Raw genomic sequence first — 25,478 nt, forward strand, 5'->3', positions numbered from 1 at the left:
TCTGCAATCTCACGTTACAAGGAGAAAAAGAAAACAAGGAGGTCTAGTAGAAGGGTTCATACAAAACATTGACCGTACGATAATTAATTTTGTTTCATTGGAAGATCCAAAGCTTGTTCTTCAACAAACCCCACAATGGCATATATTTTCTGCTTTTGGTAAGTTTTTTAGTTAAAAGAAAATAATTGCAGTTGACAAATTTGTTTTATTTGCTAAATCATGTTTCTGTTTAGGTTCACTCAAGGGTGGTCGAGCTGACTGGCTTGTTGAGAAGTGTACTGTATGTCATTATGTCTAATGGAATTACAAACATTTCTAACTATATATATGTATATCTTTTTATTTTGTTTATATTACTTTTGTTACTATAATGTTTTGTTTTCAACTTTCTAGTAACTGGGAGTTAGTAGTGTAACACCTTTGCTCACTAAACGTTCTTCTACTATCTCTGACAATCGGGTGGAGAGATTGCAGCGTGTCATTTTAGATGCACTTGATTTTACTTATGTTTATGACATTTTCTGTTAATTTTACATTATAAATTTGCTTCGTTAGATGTCTGGTTGGGATATAATATATCATGGTGTTATGTGTTTTTCTTAGCTTTCACTCGATATTAGTTTCTTTTTTGGTTTTCCTGTTTGTTCTAACTATTCAATTAATATTCTTGTGAATGCTGATGTTCTCTACCTTGTATGAATTATGGTTTCTTCTTTTCGGCCAACGGTTGCATGAAATGAAATTGAATCATCCCATGAAGATTAATAAGCTTATACCTCTTGTGAGTTATTCTTCCATTTTAATATTTAAGTGGCTATCAAATTGGTGCCTGGTAGTTCATTTTTTTGTCTCACATTGGTTCCTGGAAGTTCTATTTCATCTCAGCGACCTTTGTGTCTAATTAGTATCTTGCAGATACAACTGTTGTACAAGGATATCAAATTTCCCTTTGTTAATGTGGATGAATGCGTCAAATTATTGCCTACTGTCTGGTTGAGGTAAAAGAGGAAGAGTACTTGGTTCTTTTTTGCAAAGTTGTGAACTAAATTTGTATTTTCATTTCTCATCCATTTCCTTACTTATCATGAATATTTATATATTCATTCTAGAGTTAGTGTTCCTTTCTCTTTTTTTCACTATCATAGAAAGAGAATGAATGCAGTACACTTCATTTAAACTTTACTATATTATTTGTGATAATTGATTAGTTTTATACTTCATTATAAATTGTTGTTCTGTCTTATTGAATCTGTCATATTTCAGTTGGTACATTGAATCTTTTTGTTAATAACTCAGTGGTTTTGTTTTAGTTTTGAAAATTGAGTTGTGTTTCACAAACTGTATTATTTTCCCTTGTTTTGTTTATCGTATTATATATAATATCGTACTAACCAGAGTTGCAATGTTCTAAGTTGTCCCTTCCCCAACAGTTCTTGATGATGCAAGTGCAGCAAATGCACATCAGACTGCTGCTTAACCTGCATACTGTAAAAGTAACCTGTTCTCTGGGGTTGTTCTTGCAAATGGGTGGGAGCCGGATGATTCTACAAACGCATAAAGTTATAACGGTTGGGGTGTGCAAGATTCCTGACCTACATGGGTGAACAATATTTTTTTAATTAAAAGTGAAAGAACCTAGATTAAATTCTAGAGAATAATGTCAAACTACATTACATTTAATTGTAATGTTTATAAAGTTTAATTTATTTTGTTGTTAAGTATTTTTCTGCATAATGTGTCTTAATTAAAATTTATGGTTGTTGTTAATTAGATGAAGCTACATGATATTAAATTTATGTGATGTAGAGCATAAATGAAATATGCAAAATCAATTAATATAAGCTAAAAAATGTAATTAGCGGCGTTTACATCCAAAAACGCCGCTATAGATCTCAACCTTTTGCGGCGTTTGTTCAAAAAACGCCGCTATAGATCTAATCTTTTACGTCGTTTGTTCCAATACACGCCGCTATAGATCTGACCTTTTGCGACGTTTGTTCCAAAAACGTCGCTATAGATCTCGACCTTTTGTGGCGTTTGTTCCAAAAACGCCGCAATAGATCTCGACCTTTTGTGGCGTTTGTTCCAAAATCGCCGCTATAGATCTCGACCTTCTGTGGCGTTTGTTTCAAAAACGCCGCTATAGATCTTGACCAAAGGCGGCGTTTTTGGTTCTCAAACGCCGCTAACTTTAGCGGCGCTTCTTGCGACATTTTTCCAATCGCCGCAAGCGCTTTTAGCGGCGCTTAAAAACGCCGCTATAGGTAAAAAAAACGCCGCAAATGTACAGTTTTGCTGTAGTGAAAATATAAAAGATTTACATATATCTACAGATAATAATATATTTATAACAAAAATTATTAGATAAATAAATAAACTTTTAATAATTTTGTATGTATTAGAATTTAATCAGTGTATATTAATGGAATGATATATTAACTTAATTAATAATATAATTAATACACAAACAATTGAAATTTAATTACATTATTTTTCTATAGGGTAAACTACATAAATGATCATTTGCGTTTTAGTTTTATAAACTTTTTTCATTGAATTCGAAAATATTAGATTTGTTCACTTTCGTTTTGTTTTAATTAAAATGTGATCACTGAAGGTTAATTGTTGTTAAACCTTTAACAATTTACTGACGTGGTAAGGTTAAAATTACATCATTTCCACGTAAATAGTAATCTCATTTGATTTCAATCCGACCAACTTTGATCACTAATTTTTTAAGTAAGTGCATTTAGTCCCTTACATTATAAATTCGTTTGATTTAAGTCATTCAATCTTTTAACTTCCGTTAACCCATAATGGAAGTCTGGGTAAGCAATTAAAAAAAAAACTCAAAAAACACGCGCGTTTCTTCTTCTTCTTCTTCTTCTTCTTCTTCTTCTTCTTCTTCTTCTTCTTCTTCTTCTTCTTCTTCTTCTTCTTCTTCTTCTTCTTCAAACCTGTAAAAGAGGATAATGGATAATGACCAACTCACCCATTGAAACAAAGTATTTGTCTTTGTTCTCCCGTAGCATAAGTCTCCAGTGTTGAATTATACCCACTGTGACTCAAAAACCCTTCGATATAATATTTGTCTTTGTTCTCCCGATTGTTTCACCGATATTCCTTCTCCCTTTTGCCCTTTTTTCAAACCCTTCAGTATCCATTGATTCGGATTCTTTCTTTCTTATCACCCACAAGAAGATTGCTTTTGATTCCTACAATTTGATGGCGATTTGTTCGAGTTGTTCGAGAAAGATTTCGGCTTAAGAACCGAATGCCATGTATAAAACCGAGCACACTTGAGCTAGCTTTTCGTCTAGTCAATCAATCCAAAAGAGTTTCCTTTGGTGTTCGGGTGATACTGATTCCGGTTCAGCTAAGCACAATGGACTTATATACCAAACCTTTTGGCTTCCCTCACAGTTCAGCCAATCAATATAAACTTTTTCCAACTCATAAAAGGTTTTGTTTCTTGTAACCTTAATCCATAGAAACTGAGTCACCATGATTATCTCATCATGTGACTCGGCCCTATTAAAAAGCTTGTCTTCAGCTACAGCTCTGGTCACACTTGAAAAAAACTTGTTTATGCCCAGGAACCCAAACTTTGATGCAAGTTCAAGAGTCTACCATAGGAATTCATCTGACACCATGACGCTCACTGGTTGAACCTGAACCAGAACCCCCAGCTTTGCAGCTTCCTCTTGAATTCTGCTTGTATCAGCTTTGTGGCTTTAAAATGGATAAAAGAGAGTCATCGAAGATAATGCTTCTGTGCTTTCAACACCAGGTAGAATTTCAGGATCATTTTGACTAAAAAAGATTTCGGTAATAGAAACAAATGTAACGTTTTGAGATTTTGTAATAAATTATCGGTTTCCGGTGGTGGTAGAAAGTGTGACCGCTATATCACAACGGATCAAGAGACGGGCTAGGCGAATAATCGGTATGGTGTGGCCTTTTGACATGAAGGGAGTAACAATTATAAATATCCTTCCCTGCAATTTACCATTTTGCCCTTGTTAAACATCCATATTTGCTATATTACCTAAAACAAAATTCTTCCATATATCCTTGAATTTATCGAATTGTTCTAATTTGACCACTGATTTAAGAAGTCCTTACAATTTGGTCACTTACCCGATGATTGGGATGTTACACAAGGTGAGTGCAATACATGCATGACATTATGTATAGATATTTTTGTACATTATCATGAAGACTTGCGATGAGTCTACCTTGTTTATATCAGCATGATATTATGTCAATATTCATAATATTGACATGTCAAAGTGTGAAATCATAATGCATTGATCATTTATAAATATGATATTTTTCCATGAATGTTATTTCGGGTATGAACTGCCCTAACGTTAATTATATGAATATATGTTGCCATGGATGATTTAATTCATGACTAGATGCCTAAGTATGTTATTGAGGTTCAGTGGTATTAATGGAATGCCATAGAGTCTAGCAACTGCAAATTTAAGTAGTACTAGAGTATCCAATGAAGACACATAGTACAAGTTAGGTGGACAATGCCCGACCCCAACACTACAGTGCATTATTAGTGAGTAAGGCTCGACCTCAGTACTATTGTGTAATATTTGACTCCAATACCGAGTTCCTCATGGATTAATAATTTCGGGCTATAGTTATTGGTAAAAATAATTATATTTATATTATATCATTTTGATTATGGTAAAATATTGGTCATGCTAGTAAGGTGATCTTATTGCATGGGAAAAAGACATTTAATTTTCATGCATGAGTTATATTGCACTATTTATTATTTTAATTATCTCACTAAGTATATACTTAGCTTGTGATGATTTTCACGTATAAGTAAGAAGCAAGAGTAGGAGTAAGGAGTAGGAGTAAGGAGTAATGAGAAACACCAGGCATCGAAGAGTAAATTACAATATCAATAAGACATCCTTTGATGTATTTTGACTTAGTTAGTGGTATGTACTTATTAATGTCTTAGTTGCTCTGTTGAACTATTTTAGATATGGTTTGTAATGGTTAAACTAAATTGTTTTACTCTATTTCAATATGGATTATATAAATCAATATTATTATTATAAAGAGATATATTTTATATTAATATATATTTTAAATATTATGCGACAATATTATGTAATTTAATATTTTATAATAATAACTACATTTTGGAAAAATAAATTTTAATCACTTTATTTAGAAAACGTTTTAAGTACTCATGTGACATCTATAATCTGTATTGATATAAATATACGGGTCGTAGGTGTTACATCCACCTCCTCCACCACCACCACTTCCATGATCCTGGGCAAGAAAGACTAGTGCAGACAGTGTAACAAACCGAGAGATTGCCAAATTCTGGAGGCAGAAACACGCTGAGGAAGAGGCTCTCCTGCTGGCAGCCATCAAGGCCGCAGCACGCAAAAGGGCCCGCAATTTGTCGGTAAGATAATATGATACTCTTTTAGCTTTATGACAGTTTGTCACAGAAAACAGTTATCAGCTTACTGATTCATGCTGTTGAGTTGATTCTTTAACAGTTATCAGCAATCAATTAGAAGCTCATGTTTAGCTGAACTGCATTGGCATAAGAAAGCAGGAGTTCGTTTTAGTAAAGTCCCCAGCATACATTCGAGTCACCTTTTTCCATCTTTTAATAAGCGTCACTCGGTTACCTTGTTCAACATCAGTATTGTGTAACGTGCAGGAGTAAGACTACAAGAGTTTCGAGGAGTCGCTGAGCGATGAAGAGTACAACGCTAAGCAGAAAACCATAGCCCCAACTAATGACAGCAATGGCAATGGAAAGAACAATAAGTTCGCGTGGGGATAAAAGACTTGTTAGTAAAATTTCTCTTCAAGATTTTGGCCACTCTGACCATGATGAGAGTAAACATACATGGGAAATCATACTATATACAATATCAGCACCAAATCCCTTTGTCATACAGTTTTCTTAAGGAAACATTAAACTGCAGAAACTTTTGTTTGAGAAATCAGCAGATGAAAATAACATAAATCCTGCAGAGAACTGATACCACAGCAGGACATAGACATGGTCTTCGCATGATCCCCCGATTATATTGAAAAACTTCAAAAGAAAACTAACAAACCGTGTTGGATCATGTCGGTATACAACGAACCAGTAGTAGCTAAGCTAGCTAGTAGTTTAGAACAAGTTATAAAATGCTTTATTCCTTGTACAATTTTGATGGAACTCTAATATCTGCTTTACTAACATCATGTGCAGGTGGACGAAGAGCAAGTATGCATACCTAAACCAACCAGCTGTTGAGTCTACGAACGATCGAAGGAGACGTGCATCCACTTTTATACCGAACTTTCTCAACTATAAACCAGCTCCTTTGTATCCTATATCACTTGGTGTCTTTTAAATCATTGAGATGGAGGAGCTTTTTCAATGTCAACTTTGCATTACCTCATATCAGGAAAATATATTGCTGTGCATTTAGTTTCCGTTTCAGTGAAACCTCCGTTCATTTGTTTGTTTGTCCTTGCATATAAGCATGGTTACAAGGTTATGAGAAAATCCTTGTAGTAGAGCAGACAATGTATTAACAATGCATATTATTATGAAATTTATGTATTTAAATTACAGTTTACTGAGAAAAAAAAACATGTTTAAACCGTCAAGTGACCAAAATAACTTTTATAGGTATCCAAAATGATGTCATTTTGATGTAAACAGTTAAGTGACCAAAATAGAATAATTAGAAAATTGAGTGATCAAACTGAAATTTTTTAAAGTTATATGACAAAAACAAAAATAAAGCCAAAGTTGAGTGACAAAAAATATATTTTTACCCATAAATGAAACCCCTTAAACTGACAATGAAATCACAACAAGAAGACATGAAAGTGCTTTATCATACTTGCTTTCAATCTTATCCCACAATGAAATATTCATGATAATTTTCTTAGTCCACCATCTCCCTCACTCATCCATTTTTTATGGAGTCTTATATGGGAATTGAAGATACTAATTTTTTACCCATATTGATTTATTATTATAATAATAATTATTATTATTATAATTACTATAAATATTATTATTATTATTATTACTATAAATATTATTATTATTATTATTATTATTATAAATATTATTATTATTATTATTATTAAATATATATATATACATAAATAATATTAAAAAATTACAAGCCCAGTTAACCGGCCCAAACTAAACCGAAACCCTAAACATTTAGGGTTTCAGTTAGGTTTCTCTAACCCTAGCCGCCTCTGCCTCCAGCCGCCTCTGCCTCCAACCGCCTCAGCCAACGGTCCAACTTCCAGCCGCCTCTGCTGCCAGTGCCACGCCTCCATCGAAGCCTCCAGAAGACCTAGATGGCCACCCACGTAGCTACTCTAGCAGTGAGTCACCACTGGGAGTCCGGTGACTCACCGAACTCTATTCTTCGGACCGGTCCGAGATGAGCACCGGTGATGGCTATAAAGCCATCACCCAACCTGCAAAGAAAAAAGAAAAGAGAGACAGAGAACAACAGATCCCAGAGAGACAAAAAAACCGAGAGCAAAAGATACAAAATAGAGACCAAATCACAACAACCAGCAATCAAAAATAGAAGAAGAGGGAGGAGAGAAGCTTACCGAGGAAGCCACGACCACCGGAACCCTCCAAACGTCACCAACAACCTTCGAAAACCGAAGGTATTTTCCTAGATTTGCTCCGATTGGGAGCTTTTTAGGAGAAAATAACACCGGAACTGTCCTTAGGACGGTCCGATCTACCCATTAGTGTAAAAATAAATTTTTCGGCCACCGGAAGCGGTGGCCGGCGTGATGGTCACGGCGGCAGACGGTTGCCGTCCGGTGACCGGCTTCCCTCCGATGAGGGAAGCTAGAGAGAGGCCAGAGAGAATTCTGGCTCTCTCTCTGCTTGAGAGAGAAAAAAAAATGAAATGGGCCAGCCATTTTGGACCTTATATAGGCCTTCCCGAACGACGTCGTTTCGGGAAGGACTATGCGTGTAATTAAAGAATAGTTAAATCATTTCCGCAGCCATTTAAACTTGTAAACTTTCCATTTTAGTCACTAAATCAAGTTTATAATACTTTTAATTTGATCTTTAAATTTTAATTTTATTATTTTAGTCCTTTATATTAAATAATATATTTAGGATAAATAACAGATTTAATCCTTAATTTTAATAAATAATATTTTAATCATTAGTTTATATTTTTAATTTATTTTATTCTAAAATCTGAATTTTAGATAATTTTATTTTAGTCACTAAATAAATAAAATAAAGAAATAGCATGTTTAATCCCTATAATTTTGATTAATTATGAATTAGGTTTTTAATTTTACTTTTACTATGATTTAGTCACCTATTTTAAATATTTTTTTATTACTTTTAAATATATAGCTCTAATTATATTTTTTAATTTTACTTGTTTATATATTTAAATATTTTTATTATGTAGCCATAAATAGATATAATAAATAAATATTTATTTTAAATAAATTATTTTAATACTTATTTTTCAATATCGAAGAAAATGACAGTCTTAATACAACTGGATGTCCTATTCTGGTATTTTAAAATTAAAAATTATAAAAAATATTATTTAATTTAAATTAATATTTATCAATATCAAAGAAAAGAGCTGTCTTAAGGCACCTAGAAGTTCTTTTCCGATATTTTTAAATATTTTTTTATAATTTTGAAATAATAGGATTATAAATTAAATATATTTTGAATTTTTTAAATTTATAATAATAGAAACAATTTATAATTAAAAAGTACCAATTTTGGGCGTTGTAGGGGTGCTAATCCTTCCCTAAACGTAACCGACCATGAATCCCTTTTTATTAATAAAAAGAACAAATTTTTGGTTATAAACGCAGATCAGTTCATCTTTTAACTGATGTTTTCTTAAAAACTCTTTTAAAAGATATTTTTTAGGTATTCGACCTACCTAACCCAAAAGGCCGATGGCGACTCCCAAATTATTTTAAAAAACCATTTATTCACATCACTTTTCCCGCCAAGTATAAAAATTCGTGCCCGGACGAAAACCGGTTACGACAGCTTGGCGACTCCGCTGGGGACCGGTCAAACTTTAAAATCAATTATAAATTGTCTCTATTAATTAAAAATTAAAAGTTCATATATTTAATTTTTAATTCTTTCTTTTCAAAATTTTTATATTTACTTATTATTTTCATAATATTTATATGTTTTATTTTATTTGCAAGTATTTTATTTTATTATTTATTTTTCTGTCAAAGGTTTGAGCATTTCTCCTCACACACAACACTTGCATTGCATAACATAAAGCTCTATAATTGAGTTGTCCCTTTTAAGTGGGAGTGAAAGCGACGTATTCGTGAGAATTTATTCTCCGTGTCAGACCTAGCAAGTAACTTTCGGGGTTCATATACTCTATGTTTTCGTGAGAATTTATTCTCCGTGTCAGGCATAGAGAAATGTATCCCCTCGAATTGAACTCGATCCATTTTAGTCTGTGATGGACTAGGATTGAGGGTTAGCAACCCAAGGGGCACTAACAAGGACAATTCGGGTACCTTTATTCTTAGATCTGAAACCCTACATATAAAAAACCCTAGAAACTCTTCCGATCTGAAGTCATGCCGAAATTTTGTCCAAAATAGGTGTACACACAGGAGAAATGAATTCTGACTTTCCTGTTAATTTATTTATTTTCTTTACTGATTAAATTACATGTTTATTTAAATTATTTAAATTTAGAGAAAGCATGTTTAAATAAAAATATTTATGTAAATGTTATTATTAAATTCCTTTATTATGTAAACTAATTTATTTTCTTTTTGTGTGTTCTTTATTTTTCTGTTTGCATAGCATCATACATGATAAAAGGCATTGATCCTTGTGTTAATTGTCTTATTGGAAAGCCTTCATCAATGGATAAAAAAGGTTCAAATCAAGTAATTCTAAACTCAGAAGTAAGACAGTGGGCTGAGGATTTACAAAGACAAGAAGGAGACAGTCTGCAGGATGATTATGTATCTGACTTAGCCAGTTATGCTCCATTTTTGCTAAAAAGAAATGATATGCAAGATTTGCGAAGTATTTGGGAAAGTTGGGATTCAAACAAAAAATTGCGGTTTTATCAGACTTACGGAGACATCCCATATTTGATATATGTTGAAGTTGATGATGAATTACTCAGAGCCCTAATCCAATTCTGGAATCCAGGGTACAATTGCTTTACTCTCAATAAAGAGGACTTGGTCCCTACTATTGAAGAGTACATAACTTTGCTACATATCGAAGGGGCTTTGGAGAATCGAATCTATTCAAAGTCAATTAAAACTCAACCATTTCGAGTTAAATTAGCAAAGATTACCGGGGTACGAGAAGAATGGGTGGCATCCCGTACAAAACAAAAAGGCGAAAGCGAAGGCATTGCTTGGACCAACATTAAAGAACTTATTCAGAGCCATCCATATATTAAAGTACGATTCAATTTATTTGCTCTGGGTATGTATGGTATGGTCATCTTCCCAAAAGTATTAGGATATGTTGAAGCTGCAGTGGTAGATTTGTTTGAACAGCTACCGAAAAAGATTAATCCTGCTTCTGCAATTCTAGCAGAGACCTTCAGATCGTTAAATGCTTGTAGAAAGCTAGGAGGTGGACGATTCTCAGGGTGTACCCAGTTGTTATATGTTTGGATCCGTAGTCATTTCTGGAGGACAGAAAAGGTTTCATACCGACGCTTTAATACGGATTACTCACCATTAAAAGAATTTCTGGAGCAAGAATGGCCGAAAGAAATTAAGAAATATATGTGGATTAATGCCTTTCGAAATCTGCAAAGCAAGGACATTGTTTGGCGAGCCCCGTGGCAAATACAAAGGGAATTCTTTTACAAATGTGGAGATTACAACTGGATAATGCTGCTCGGATTATGGGGAGGAATTGGATATGCACCACTTCTGGTCATAAGACAGTATGAAGGTCGTCAATTTGTACCTGTCACTGCTGGATTACAGTCATTTGAGTTCGCATTCCATAGCAAAAATTATAAAAGAAGTATCATGGAAGCTGTTACAGCTTGGAAAACAACTTTTTGTATCCGAGCTAAAGCAGCAAAAGAAATGCTAACTCCTGATTATGAAGAATGGAGATCTGCCAGGAAAAATGAAAATATTCCTCTACCAGATCAAAAAGAGGATATCTCTATGGAAGATCGCATTAAGGTGGTTCCATCAGAGATTGAAATCCTGAGAGCTGAGTTTGAAGCAGAAAGAGAAGGCTGGTCGAAAGAATTAGAGCAAATGAGACAAGATAAAGCTATTTTGGGAGTTGACATTGATTTTCATTCATCACAATGTGCAATGTTGAGAAAAGATAAAGAAAAAGTTAATGATGAATTCAGAGCATTACAGAAAAATTACCAGGAGTTATATAAATCCCGGAAAGCATCAGGATCAAGCCAAACAACAATACAGATAACCAGAGAATTGAACATCGAGAAAAGACGAGTTGAAGATCTGAAAGGAAAGAATAGCCGTCTACTCAAAAGCCTTGAGAAAGGAAAGCAAAAAATGGAAGATTTTGAGGTTGACAGAAGAGAGCGAATTATAAAACACAAAGCTGAACACCGTGAGATCATGCAAAAAGAAAGGGATCGAGCCAAAGACTTAGAAGAGATGAAGAATGACATCTTTGATAAATTTGAAGGTGAGAAAAATATCATGTTCAAGGGATTTGAATCTGAAATGAACCAGCTGATTGCTGAACTTGAAGTCAGAGGCCAAAAGATGGAAGAATACAATATTGAAAAAGAAAAATGGGAGCTGGAAAGAAAAAACTTCAACACCAGACTTGAGGTAGAGCAGGAAGTGGCTAGAAATTGGATGCAAAGATGCAGAAACAAGGATGTTCAAATCCAGAAGCTTAATCAAAGAACGCAAGAAGCACGAACAAAACTTGAAGAAGATCTGGATCAGTCTAGAAATAAAAACTCAGAGTTTAATGCTTACATTTTGCAACTTGAAGAATCATTGTTTCAAGAAAAGGTTCGTCTAGGACCTAATGATCTCAAAGAAAGTAATGAGGAAAATGCTTCACTGCGAAGACGCATTAGAGATCTTGAAAAAATTCTGCACAATTGTCAAGTCAGAATCACTGAGTTAGAGCAAACTCTTGAAGGAATGAATGAACAATGGCAAAAGTCAACTGATTTCTATGTGGAAAGAAGTGAAGAAAGAAGTAATATGGTGTTTGAGGCCATGGTACAAATGAGCGAAGTTGCTAGATATGTTGGGGAACTAGCTGTTGAAGCCAAAATAATTGAGCATCACGTTGATCCAGTTTCTAAGTGCAGAAAGAAGGTGTCATGGTTAATTAAAGAAATTATAGAGCTTAATAGGAAAGCTATGCCTTATCTGTAGTTATGAATTATTATAAAGAAACTTTTGTATGCCGATGAAAGTTGTTCTATGACAGTTAACTTTTTGGGATCAATACCTTTTTGCATACATTCATCATTAATTTCATAATTTTCTTTATGAATAACTTTATTGTTTTTATTTTATTTATTAAGATAAAATTCATTAATTAAAATTTGGAAAAAAATAATATTAAAAGATTTTTCAATCGCAGTTATTCTGGCCAAAAGAGAAATACAACATCACTACGGTACTAGACAAGCTACTAAGAGAATTATGGAAGATAAAATACAGCGTATTGAGGAACATCATAATAAAGAACAAGCAGAAATGAGAATGAAGCTGGAGAAAATTGAAGCCAATATTGCAAATTCACAAGACAGTATGATGCAGAAAATAGAGGACATGTTTAAAAGGCAGGCAATCATTGGAAAAATGCATGAAAATCCTGTATCTTTCGATCAAGAACCTATGTATCCTCTAGGTTTTCCACCAGAACCAATTTATCATTCTGGTACTACACCTATACAAATCAATGCTCGTACATCTGCATTACAAGAAGCCAAACCACATGAAAATCAACAAGTGGATCCTGCATCTTCAAGCAAAAATCCGCTTATATCAGATGTGAAAATAGGGGATCTTAATACTGAGCATTTAATTCCAGATTTGAATGAGCTGAATGAGAAACAAAAAGTAAATGAAGAATTGACCAGACAGATCAAGAGCTTAGAAGAACGAATGAAATCCGTGGAAATAACTGAATCATTCTATGGGTTTGACGCTAGTGAATTGAGTTTGGTTCCAGACTTAATCCTCCCCATCAAGTTCAAAGCTCCTGAATTTGATAATTATGACGGTACTACATGCCCTTCATCCCACATTACTATGTTTTGTCGCAGAATGGCAGGATATGTGAAGGACGAGAAATTGTTAATTCACTGCTTTCAGGATAGTTTGACAGGACCGGCTTTAAAATGGTATACTCAATTGACCAAAGTCAACATTAGATCCTGGAAAGATCTGGATAAAGCATTTTTAGAGCAGTATCACCACGTAACAGACATGGTTCCTGATAGATAGACTCTCCAAAACTTGGAGAAAAAGAATAATGAAACATTCAGACAGTATGCCCAGAGATGGCGTGATACAGCAGCCCAAGTTCAACCACCTTTGTCAGAAAAAGAGGCCACAGTAATATTTGTTCATACATTGAAGGCTCCTTATTTAAATCATCTAATGGGGAATGCAACCAGAAATTTTGCAGATTTGGTCATTTCTGGAGAACTCATTGAAAATGTCTTGAAAAGTGGCAAAATTGAATCAAACGAGGGGTCTAGTTCCAAAAGACCTATGTACCGGAAAAAAGAGAATGAAGTCAACAATGCAAATTCTTACAACAAGGATTCATCGAAAAGTGTTACAATAACCCAACCAAGGGTTAAGAAAGAGGAAACAAACACTAATCGAGCAGATTCCAGAGGATCTCGAAAGGAAAATGAAAGGTTGTCTTTTACACCTTTACCAGTACCATATGCTGAGATCTATGATTCACTGTTAAAAGCAGATGTCATACGGCCCTATCCTTTGGTTCCCATGCAACCACCATTCCCTCCTTGGTATGATACAAAGGCACACTGTGTTTACCATGAAGGAATTACGGGGCATTCTATTGAAAACTGTTTGGCATTCAAAAGGGTGGTCCAAAATTTGATCAATACTGGAAAGTTGGAATTCAATACACCATCTGCATCAAATCATCCATTGCCATATCATGGAGATAAAAACGTGAATGCAATTCAGGAAGAGAACAAAAAGAAAGCAAAAACTGACATTTCTGAAATTAAATCTCCTTTTGTTTGGGTATTCCAACAACTCTCTTTAGCCGGTATAATTTCACAACAATTCAGGCCAAAGCAGAATGAAGGCAAGAATTATTGTGAATATCATCAGGAGAAAGGGCATAAAATTCAACTATGTCCTGAGTTTAGGGATTTGGTGCAAAAATTGATGAACAACAGAGAAATAGAATTCTTTGAAGAAGAACCAGGAAAAAAAGAAGATGATGTTTGCTCATCAGAGGATTCTAAACCTAATCAAAGAATAAATGATCCTGTGATCATTAATGTGAAATCATCTACGGTGATTCCTGCACCAATAAAGCCGAAGGTAGTCATTACCACTCCTCTACCATTTCCATACAAAGATACCCGCAGGGTACCTTGGAATTATACTACCAATGTTTCAATGGTAGGAAGATATGTTTCTCCAGAAAAAACAGAAGAGAAAAAACAGAGTTTAGGTACAACATCGAAGTCTGAAGCAGTGAGCGAAGTCGGTTTCTTTACAAGAAGTAGGAGATGTTACTCTCCCGAAACATCCAATGCTTCAGAACAAGTGAAAACAAAAGGAAAAGCCATGGCAATACCTCATAAGGTATTTGAGGATGAATCCCCTCCAGTATTCAATGAGCCTGTGACAGAAAAACAAGCTCAAGAATTTTTGAAATTCCTGAAACATAGTGAGTATAGTGTGGTTGAACAACTACACAAACAACAAGCGAGAATTTCTATTCTTGATCTATTGATGAATTCAGAAGCACATAGAAATGCTTTGATAAAAATTCTCAATCAAACATTTATCCCTGAAGATATATCCCTCAATAAACTTGACAGAATTGTGGGACATATAGCCGCTGACAATTACATAACATTCACAGATGATGAAATACAAGAAGGCGGAATGGGGTCAGTAAAAGCTTTGAACATCACGACACATTGTCATGGTCATGTGTTGCCAGGAGTATTGATTGACAATGGATCTGCTCTCAACTTGATGCCTCTAGTCACACTTCAAAGAATGCCTGTGGATCAATCACACATGAAGAGTTATCAGAATGTAGTGCGAGCATTTGATGGTACTCAAAAAGAGGTGCTTGGGAAAATGGAAATACCGTTGTTAATTGGCCCAGTCGTGTACAATATTGACTTTGTGGTGATGGACATCCACCCTACATACAATTGTCTATTAGGGAGGCCATGGATTCATTCAGCAGGAGCCGTTCCTTCTTCATTACATCAGAAATTGAAATTTGTTGTTGATGGACAACTAATATGCGTAGGGGCTGAAGAAGAAATCATTGCGTCAGTAACAAGTGATGTTCCATATATAAAAACCAATGATGATGCTCTTGAATGCTCTTTCCGAGCTCTTGAATTTGTAAATGCAACCTTTATTGCAGAAGGAAGCAAAATTCCATATCCCAGATTGTCTGATTGCACCAAGATGACGGTACAACAAACTTTAGGCATCAGAGCTAAAGCTGGGAAAGGGTTAGGAAAGAATCTTCAAGGGATTTCAGTTCCTGTCAGTATAAAGATGAAGAAAGATCGTTTTGGGCTTGGGTTTAAGCCCAATTTTCAGCAAAAGAACAAGAGATGAAAAGAGATGTGAAGACAGAAAGGCAGGGTTGAAAGGGAGAGAAATCCTTTGGAAACACATGTCATTCCCACAGTTGAAGACCATATTCAGATCAGGGGGAACAATTAATGTAGAACAGCAACTTGTTGAAGTCTTTAAAGAAGAAAAGTTGACGAAAAATCAAGACATAGTTGAAGAAGCTATGAATGGATTATTTATCAACATGATCATGAATGACAACAAGACTGGCAAGTACTTGGATAGGATTCACCCATGTTTTCCTGGAGAACACTCAATAATTGGACCACTGAAGATCTTCTATAGTTTTTAATATTAACGCAGAGTAATATTCAGAACTCTTTATGTTTAGCTCAAAAATATGAAAACTTTTTGTTATCTTGTAAAAGAAATTATGTAAATATAAGAATTTTTCTTTAAAATTTTCAGATGGCAATCATTCTTTACATTTCTTACATTTTTACATTATTTATTTCATAAATTTACTATATTCTTTCGGAAATATGTCCGACTTAAATTGCAGGTGTCCCATGTTAATAGCATGTTATTCCTAAATTTAATCAAGAGATAAATTAGAGCAACCTATATGTCTGAAAGAAATCAATGGGTGTGAGGATGAACTGGAATGTGTGTTCCTACTGAAATATTAAGATTGGTAGAAAAAGAAGACAAACAAATTCTACCCACAAAGAAGAGATTGAGACTGAATTTGGGAACAGATGAAGAATAAAAGAGGTGAAAATTGGTACTACTCTGACAATCCAGATAAAACAAGAATTGATAAATCTCCTTCAAGGTTCAAAGATATCTTTGCCTGGTCTTATCAAGATATGCCTGGTTTAAGCACAGATATAGTAATACACAAGCTTCCAATCAATCCAGAATATAAACGGTCCAACAAAAGCTCAGACGAATGAGGCCAGAAATGTGTTGCAAATCAAAGAAGAGTGATGAAACAGATCAATGCAGGTTTCCTAGGCATCTAAATACCCAGAACGGATAGCCAACATGTTCCCATACCGAAGAAAAATAGAAAAGTTCGAATGTGGTGGATTACAGAGATCAACAAAGCTAGTCGAAAGATAGCTTTCCATTACCCCACATAGACACATTGGTAGACAATACTGCAGGACACGCATGGTTTCATTCATGGATGGTTTTTCAGGATATAATCAGATAAAAATGAATCCTGAAGACATGGAAAAAACAACATTTGTAACCATGTGGGGCACATTCTGTTATAAAGTGATGCCATTTGGATGAAAAATGCAGGGGCAAATATCAAAGAGCCATGGTAACTTTGTTTCATGACATGATGCACAAAGAGATTGAAATATGTAGATGCCATGATTGCCAATCCTGAACTGAAGAAGAACATATTCAAAATCTGAGAAAGCTTTTCCAGAGATTGAGGAAGTATCAATTAAAGCTCAACCCCGCAAAATGCACTTTTGGGGTAACTTCTGGGAAAACTTTTGGGATTTGTGGTCAGCAAAAAGGAATCGAGATTGATCCAGATAAAGTAAAAGCAATTCAAGATCTTCCACCACCCAATACAAAAAAAGAAGTTCGAGGCTTTTTGGGAAGATTAAATTATATATCTCGGTTCATTTCTCAATTAACTGACAAATGTGATCCAGTGTTCAATTACTTCGAAAGAATAATCCTGAAGTCTGGAATGAAGAATGTCAAGAAACTTTGGATATTATTAAGAAATATTTATCCAATGCCCCCATTTAGTATCACCAATGCCTGATAGACCATTAATTCTCTACTTGACGGTCTTCGAAAATTCGATGGGATGTGTACTAGGACAGCATGATGAATCTGGAAGAAAAGAAAAAAGCTATTTATTATCTGAGCAAGAAATTTACCGATTGTGAAATTCGATATCCACCAATACAAAAATTATGTTGTGCTTGGTGTGGACTACTCGAAGACTCAGACAATATATTTATACCATACTACTTGGTTGATATCAAAACTTGATCCTTTGAAATTCTTAATGGAATCACCAGCTTTGACAGGCAGAATGGCTAGATGGCAGATGTTATTATCTGAGTTTGATATTGTATATGTCAACCAAAAAGCAATAAAAGGAAGTGTAATAGCTGATTTTCTGGCCAGTCGTGTATCAAATGATTATCAGCCTTTGAACTTCAATTTTCCCGATGAAGATTTGTTGTTCATATCCATGAATGAAGAAGTCAAAACAAATGCATTTGCAACTTGGAAGCTTTACTTTGACGGAGCATCCAATGCTTTGGGACGAGGAATCGGGGCAGTGTTAATTTCTCCCGAAAATGTTTATTATCCCTTTACAAGTAGACTGAAGTTCTTTTGCACCAATAACATGGCAGAATATGAAGCTTGTGTCATGGGATTGAAAGCAGCTATAGAAAGAAAAATCAAATGTCTCAAAATATATGGAGATTCATCGTTAGTGGTGTATCAATTGCGAGGAGAATGGGAAACAAAAGATCCCAAATTGTTGGAATATCGAAATTTTACCCTTGAATTAGTGAAGGAATTTGAGAAAAATACCTTCAATTATCTCCCTCGAGAAGAAAATCAAATGGCAGATGCTTGGCTACATTAGCTGCTATGTTTCAGGCAACTAAAAAAGTTGATATGATGCCAATCAAAATGCAAGTTTATGAAATTCCTGCACATTGTTATAGTGTGAAAGAAGAGGTAGATGGTAAACCATGGTATCATGATATTCTGCAATATATCAAAAATCAAAGTTATCCACCAAATGCATCGGAAATTGATAAAAGAACTTTGAGAAGAATGGCTGCTGGATATTTTCTTGATGGAGAGATTATGTACAGAAGAAGCAATGATCAAATGCTATTGAGATGTTTAAATACCAGCGAAGCTCGAAGCATCATTGAAGAAGTACACAGTGGAATATGTGGAACACATGCAAATGGTCTTTCCATGGCCAGAAAAATAATGAGATATGGATATTATGGGCTACATGCACACAGATTGCATTGATTATGCAAGGAAATGTCATAAATGCCAGATATATGCAGACAATTCATGTACCCCCATCTCCTTTACATGTAATGACAGCACCCTGGCCATTTTCTATGTGGGGAATAGATGTCATTGGAGCAATCACACCAAAAGCATCGAATGGACATTGCTTCATCCTTGTGGCAATTGATTATTTTACCAAATGGGTTGAAGCTTCTTCATATGCCAATATTAAGAGGTCCACAGTCTGCAAATTCATAAAGAAAGAGATAGTTTGCCGATATGGTCTACCAGAAAGGATCATTACAGATAATGCTCTGAACCTGAACAACAAAATGATGACCGAACTTTGTGCGCAGTTTAAGATTAAACATGCAAATTCAGTGGCATATCGTCCAAAGATGAATGGGGCAGTTGAAGCAGCAAAATAAGAACATCAAGAGAATCATTACAAAGACCACTGAAACTTACAAAGATTGGCACGAGAAGTTACCTTTTGCTTTATATACCTACCGAACTACTGTTCGAACATCTACTGGGCAACACCGTTTTCTTTAGTCTATGGGATGGAAGCAGTCTTACCAATTGAAGTTGAGATTCCATCGCTTCGAATATTGAGAGAAATAAAATTGGATGAATCTGAATAGATCCAAGCTAGATTTGATCAATTGAACCTTATTGAGGAGAAAAGATTGAAAGCTATTTGCCATGGACAGATGTATCAAAAACGGATGATGAAGTCTTATGACAAAAAAGTACATCCAAGAGAATTCCAAGAGGGTGATCTAGTACTAAAAAAAATCTTGCCTATACATAAAGATTTCCATGGGAAATGGATGCCTAATTGGGAAGGGCCATACGTTGTAAAAAAGGCCTTTTCCGGAGGAGCATTGATCTTGCCAGAAATGGATGGAAAAATTCTGAGAAATCCAATAAACTCGGATTCTGTCAAGAAATATTATGCTTGAAGAAAAAAGAAAAAAAGAAAAAAAAAAAAGAAAAAAGAAAAAAGAAAAAAAAAAAAGAAAAAAAGAGAAAAAGAAAAAAGGGGGGTCAAGGTGAAAACTCGCAGAGAGCATCTTGTAACCAAAGGAAGGATTTGAGTTGAAAACCTGAAAAGGCGGCTCAAATGCAGGTTGATATTAGGCATCTGCAATTGAACCCTTTTAAGATTTTGACAGTTTGGGAGAAACTACACATCTACAAGCATTTTGACAACGTTTGAGATCTTCCAGACAAAAGCTTACATCATTTCTCTAAATTGTGTCAACTTGATTAATTTAGAAATACTTATGCTAATAATTTGTTGAGACATTTGAATTTTTATCAATCTTATGTTTGTCATAACTTTGAATACAATTCTATCTATTTCAAGTTCAATTTATTTGAGATTCAATTTATTTTCGAAAATTCAATTTATTCATTTATATGAATTAACATAATTTTGAAATGAGTTAAAGATTTCTGAATATCACTTTATGTTAATACTTTTAAATACATGGAATACAAAGTAAGCAAATCATCACCATCTTAAAGCCATGAACAACAAGATTGTTACATGGGATGTTACCGACAACAAGGTCGAATCCACCAATATACTCATCAATTGCTCCAACCGATCATCATCAGTTCTTGCACATCTGTTTTCAAAGATATACTAAGACAGTAGAAGGTGACCTTTGCAGCACTGATTCCAGCAAAAAAAACAAGACATTGATATCACTGGGAAACATGTCTCTATACAGATTATTGTGCATGGTTTTTTAGAGAAACCTAGAAGCATTTCCACCTCATCAGGTTCAGGTGGAGCAACTTTATTCCTTCCACCCATACTAGATTCCATTTTCAACACTCATTAAGAACATACTTATGGGCACTCGAAGGTGGCTCATTGTCATAAGCTTCAAGAACCTTACAGATCATTTCTGTCAATTTGGCACTTCTTGTACATGTTTATAAACAGTTCAACTTTATTCTTGGATCCCAGGAAGGCCATCATTTCTTTGTCAATGGAAAAGCATCAGCACATGGAGGAAGCAGAATAAAGAGAAAATCTGTTCTTAATTGGCAGAATTATGAATATAACCCTTGTCAGTGTAGTAGCATGAAAATGTTTCGAATCTACAAATTATGGCTTTACATCTAATAAGTACTGTGATATCCCAATCCAAACATTAAATGGAAGATGAATTTGCTCATAGCATCTTCTGGAAGTGTTCTTTGGGTTATCTGATCTGGTTTAGCTGAACCAATCATTGAATTTGAAAGATGAATTTGCTAATAACATCTTCTGGAAGTGTTCTTTGAGTTATCTGATCTGGTTTAGCAGAACCAATCATTGAATTTGGAAGATGAATTTGCTAATAACATCTTCTGGAAGTGTTCTTTGAGTTATCTGATCTGGTTTGGCAGAACCAATCATTGAATTTGGAAGATGAATTTGCTCATAGTAGAAATAAGGAGACTCAATAGCATCTTCTGGAAGTGTTCTTTGAGTTATCTGATCTGGTTTGGTAGGAACTACAGAACCAATCATTGGAATTAAAAGATGAACTGCATGATCGTCTTCATTAAGAAGCTTCTTTTCAAGCTTCTTTTGCTTATTCCTTTCCAAAAAAATCATAGCCCAGGTTTCGCCTTTTCTTGTAATTGGGATCATCACATAATGGCTTCCCATCTTTTACCGGAAGAAGTGCGTTAGCATCTTTAGTCATTTGAGCAGCACATATAAAATCTATCAATTTTGCAATTGATGAATCTGGACCACATTTCTCCAGAGCTATTGAAGTTTCAGCCTCTGAGAATCCCATTTTTGTCAAGTATAACAGTTTATTCTCCTCATCAGAATAAGAATTCAAGATTTCTCGATATTAAAAGAACTATCGATATCTGTGAAATCATCTGAAAAGGTCACTTCATAATCACATGAGTTGTTATCAGAATCAACATGTTACCTGAATACAAGCTTTTCAAGAGCCTATACTATTGAGTTTTATTCTCAAGAGGTTTTGTGACATTATATCTACATCTACATTTGTCAAAGATGATAGATTCTCTGATTTGAAGGAGAAAGATCTATTGGGTTTTTACAATTGAAGAAATACTCATTCACCAATATGAAATCAAATAACTTAACATTCATGCATCATATTTAGGTGTTTGCAAAAATAGGTGCATTTTCATTCATTTTCATCTATGTTGAATTTTTAACAGGAATTTCAAAGATTTTAGCAAAGATTCAAATCTATCATTTGATAGATTGACATTTCCAGAAAAAGTTCATAATGAGAAGAACTCATCTGAAGAAGGAAGAAGAAGTTCATAATGAGAAGAATTTGTTCAACCTTTTGCCTGAATTCATCACTTGATGGATCAGCTTTTCCAGAGAAAGTTCATAATGAGAAGAACTCATCTGAAGAAGGAAGAAGAAGTTCATAATGAGAAGAACTTGTTCAACCTTTTACCTGAATTCATCAATTGATGGATCAGCCTTTCCAGAAAAAGTTCATAATGAAATGAACTCATCTGAAGAAGGATGAGAAGTTCATAATGAGAAGAATTTGTTCAACCTTTTGCTCAAATCTATCACTTGATAGATTAGCTTTTCCAGTTCGAGTTCATAATAAGAAGAACTCATCTAAAGAATGATGAAGAAGTTCATAATGAGAAGAATTTGTTCAGATTTTTGCTCAAATCCATCACTTGATGGATCAACTTTTCTAGAGAAAGTTCATAATGAGAAGAACTCATCTGAAGAAAGAACTTGTTTAACTTTTTGCATAATTCTATCACAGAAGGAGATAGATTAGCATCAGCCTTTCTAGAGAAAGTTCATAATGAGAAGAACTCATCAAGAGCTTATTCAACCTTTTGAATGACTCTATCACAGAAAGAAAGAGGTCAACATCATCCCCAGTGGAAAGTTCATAATGAGAAGAACTTATTTGAAAGAAAGAGAAGAATTTATTCAACATCTCCATTATGATCAAGTGAAGCCAATGGATAAAAAATTTATTATCTTTTCATCTTTGCCCTATTCCTGTTAACACAAGAATGAGCAAAGAGGGCAGCTGAAGATACTAATTTTTTACCCATATTGATTTATTATTATAATTATAATTATTATTATAATTACTATAAATATTATTATTATTATTATTACTATAAATATTATTATTATTATTATTATAAATATTATTATTATTATTATTATTAAAATATATATATATATATATAATAATATTAAAAAATTACAAGCCCAGTTAACCGGCCCAAACCAAACCGAAACCCTAAACATTTAGGGTTTCAGTTAGGTTTCTCTAACCCTAGCCACCTCTGCCTCCAGCCGCCTCTGCCTCCAACCGCCTCAGCCAACGGTCCAGCTTCCAGCCGCCTCTGCTGCCAGTGCCACGCCTCCATCGAGCCTCCAGAAGACCTAGATGGCCACCCACGTAGCTACTCTAGCAGTGAGTCACCACTGGGAGTCCGGTGACTCACCGAACTCTATTCTTCGGACCGGTCCGAGATGAGCACCGGTGATGGCTATAAAGCCATCACCCAACCTGCAAAGAAAAAAGAAAAGAGAGACAGAGAACAACAGATCCCAGAGAGACAAAAAAACCAAGAGCAAAAGATACAAAATAGAGACCAAATCACAACAACCAGCAATCAAAAATAGAAGAAGAGGGAGGAGAGAAGCTTACCGAGGAAGCCACGACCACCGGAACCCTCCAAACGTCACCAACAACCTTCGAAAACCGAAGGTATTTTCCTAGATTTGCTCCGATTGGGAGCTTTTTAGGAGAAAATAACACCGGAACCGTCCTTAGGACGGTCCGATCTACCCATTAGTGTAAAAATAAAATTTTCCGGCCACCGGAAGCGGTGGCCGGCGGTGATGGTCACGGCGGCAGACGGTTGCCGTCCGGTGACCGGCTTCCCTCCGATGAGGGAAGCTAGAGAGAGGCCAGAGAGAATTCTGGCTCTCTCTCTGCTTGAGAGAGAAAAAAAATGAAATGAAGGCTGGCCCTTCGGGCCAGCCATTTTGGACCTTATATAGGCCTTCCCGAACGACGTCGTTTCGGGAAGGACTATGCGTGTAATTAAAGAATAGTTAATCATTTCCGCAGCCATTTAAACTTGTAAACTTTCCATTTTAGTCACTAAATCAAGTTTATAATACTTTTAATTTGATCTTTAAATTTTAATTTTATTTATTTTAGTCCTTTATATTAAAATAATATATTTAGGATAAATAACAGATTTAATCCTTTAATTTTAATAAATAATATTTTAATCCTTAGTTTATATTTTTAATTTATTTTATTCTAAAATCTGAATTTTAGATAATTTTATTTTAGTCACTAAATAAATAAAATAAAGAAATAGCATGTTTAATCCCTATAATTTGATTAATTATGAATTAGGTTTTTAATTTTACTTTTACTATGATTTAGTCACCTATTTTAAATATTTTTTTATTACTTTTAAATATATAGCTCTAATTATATTTTTTAATTTTACTTGTTTATATATTTAAATATTTTTATTATGTAGCCATAAATAGATATAATAAATAAATATTTATTTTAAATAAATTATTTTAATATTTATTTTTCAATATCGAAGAAAATGACAATCTTAATACAACTGGATGTCCTATTCTGGTATTTTAAAATTAAAAATTATAAAAAAATATTATTTAATTTAAATTAATATTTATCAATATCAAAGAAAAGAGCTGTCTTAAGGCACCTAGAAGTTCTTTTCCGATATTTTTAAATATTTTTTTATAATTTTGAAATAATAGGATTATAAATTAAATATATTTTGAATTTTTTTAAATTTATAATAATAGAGACAATTTATAATTAAAAAGTACCAATTTTGGGCGTTGTAGGGGTGCTAATCCTTCCCTAAACGTAACCGACCACGAATCCCTTTTTATTAATAAAAAGAACGAATTTTTGGTTATAAACGCATATCAATTCATCTTTTAACTGATGTTTTCTTAAAAACTATTTTAAAAGATAATTTTTAGGTATTCGACCTACCTGACCCAAAAGGCCGATGGCGACTCCCAAATTATTTTAAAAAACCATTTATTCACATCACTTTTCCCGCCAAGTATAAAAATTCGTGCCCGGACGAAAACCGGTTACGACAGGAATCATTCGAGCATGTATTGCCTTAGAGGTTCATATATTAATCCACGTACGTGGTCCTTAGATTAGTTGCTTCAATGAAACAAATTTATTCCTCGGAATCTAGCACCGAATTAATAAGAACACAAAGATGGGAGGGGTAAGGAAGAACATAGACATTACGTACGGATGTAGAATTTTATATTAGAGGGCCGGACTTATAAAATTTCAAGGACGAAAATAGATCATCCATAAAAAAAATTAAAAATACTTAAATTATATGGAAATTTTTAAATTTTCATGTGAACGACTGCCCCGTCAACCCCTCAGACCGTCTTGTACGTTGTGATTACATGTCAGCTTTGAACCGGAGAACATGTAGATTCTATTCCCCTTCTTTTTTTCTTCCAACAATGACATGAAAATTTTGTTGTATTCTTTGGCCTATGTGCCGTCTCAAGAGAAGACCAAGTCCATGAT

General features: G+C 34.3%; 1 long non-coding RNA gene and 1 pseudogene across 1 annotated transcript; one reads left to right on the forward strand and one right to left on the reverse strand.

Annotated features, from left to right (window-relative positions):
• Window positions 1-2,988: 2,988 nt before the first annotated feature.
• On the reverse strand, window positions 2,989-4,635 carry LOC120216175 (annotated as a pseudogene).
• Window positions 4,636-5,280: 645 nt separating this feature from the next.
• On the forward strand, window positions 5,281-6,529 carry LOC120216196. Its single transcript, XR_005525033.1, has 3 exons — window positions 5,281-5,449; window positions 5,714-5,846; window positions 6,257-6,529. It is a non-coding gene; the product is annotated as an uncharacterized LOC120216196 (long non-coding RNA).
• Window positions 6,530-25,478: the final 18,949 nt, after the last annotated feature.

This window comes from Hibiscus syriacus, unplaced genomic scaffold, assembly GCF_006381635.1.
Source record: "Hibiscus syriacus cultivar Baekdansim isolate YM2019G1 unplaced genomic scaffold, ASM638163v2 tig00110159_pilon, whole genome shotgun sequence".
Taxonomy (NCBI): Eukaryota; Viridiplantae; Streptophyta; class Magnoliopsida; order Malvales; family Malvaceae; genus Hibiscus; species Hibiscus syriacus.